This window comes from Pseudoliparis swirei, unplaced genomic scaffold (assembly GCF_029220125.1).
Source record: "Pseudoliparis swirei isolate HS2019 ecotype Mariana Trench unplaced genomic scaffold, NWPU_hadal_v1 hadal_30, whole genome shotgun sequence".
Taxonomy (NCBI): Eukaryota; Metazoa; Chordata; class Actinopteri; order Perciformes; family Liparidae; genus Pseudoliparis; species Pseudoliparis swirei.
Window position 1 is genome coordinate 376090 of NW_026613266.1, and position 1396 is coordinate 377485.

Below are 1396 nucleotides of genomic sequence, written 5' to 3' on the forward strand. Positions count from 1 at the left end.
TCATCTTTGCAGCCGTCACCACAATATAACAGCAATTTATACCGTTTAGTCATTTATAAACTACATCAACTGCTCAAGCTGCTAGAGTCAAATTAAACTGCAAATATTCACATAAATAAAAGGGGAGACTAAATAAAATAATTCAGCGACATGTACATATCAACAAATGTATATATGTATAAATAAATAAGTATATATATATATATATATAAATAAGTATATATACATAAAATATATATTTATATATATAAATATATATACTTATATATATATAAATAAATATATTTATTTATATAAATATATATACTTATATATATATATATATGTTTAAATATATATTTAAATATAAATACATATTTATAAATATATTTATTTATATATCTAAGAATATATATAAATGTATATATATAAATCTAGATATAAATATATATATATATAAATATATATACATATTTATATATTACGGTACAGAATAGGGATGCAGTTCAGTGGACATCTTGGGACACAGTATCTTGGTGGTAGGAGCTGTAAAAAAGAAAAAAGAAAGACAACCAGAGAGTGAAGCTCTTACAGTCTTCTGGTTTTTGAGATGAATTAAGAAGCGGTTTGAAAACCTGTGGACCTCCACGTCGAGCGGATCTGGATCAGAGAGATCTGGATCAGAGAGATCTGGATCAGAGAGATCTTCTCTGTTCTTGTTCTACGTCTGGAGTCCATCGTGTCTGCCCGGTGAAGACTACCTGAGTGTCCTGCAGCCTCCACCGCCCTCCTGCCTCTCCAGGTGAGACCTCTGGAGAGTCCAAGCAGGGTGGAAAACACCGGGTCCATCATGGCCCTGAGACCAGGACTCTGCTCTCAGGGGCCCTGAGTCGGCTCTGGTCCCCAAGGGGTTCATTCGTGAAGAACGTCCGTTCGGGTTTGGAGAGAAGAGGAAGAGCAGGAGGAGGAGGAGGAGGAGGAGGAGGGGTTGTGGTCCGGAGGTGTTTGGTCTGTTTATATGTGGCTAGATGTTGGTGGATGACATATTATTACCCTGCATGGCAGAGAGGACAGGCTGTGGTTCTGATTGGTCAGGGGTGTGTGTGTGTGTGTGTGTGTGTGTGCGTGTGTGTGTGTGTGTGTGTTTGCATCTGCATGTGTCTGTACATGCATGCGTGTCCATAAACTGTGTGCACATAGATATATATATATAAGTGTGTGTGTCTGTGTGTGTGTGTGTGTGTGTGTCCTTCAGCCTGTTGCGTCTCCTGTCTGGAGAGACTTTTGATGTCCAACACCGCTCTTTAGAAAAAGAAAAAAAACGCCATCCTGTGTAGCATCCTGAGAACCCCCCCTTTACCCCCCCTCTCTACCCCCCCCCCCCCCATTAAAATAAAGCATCAGCTCTTCAGTGAGA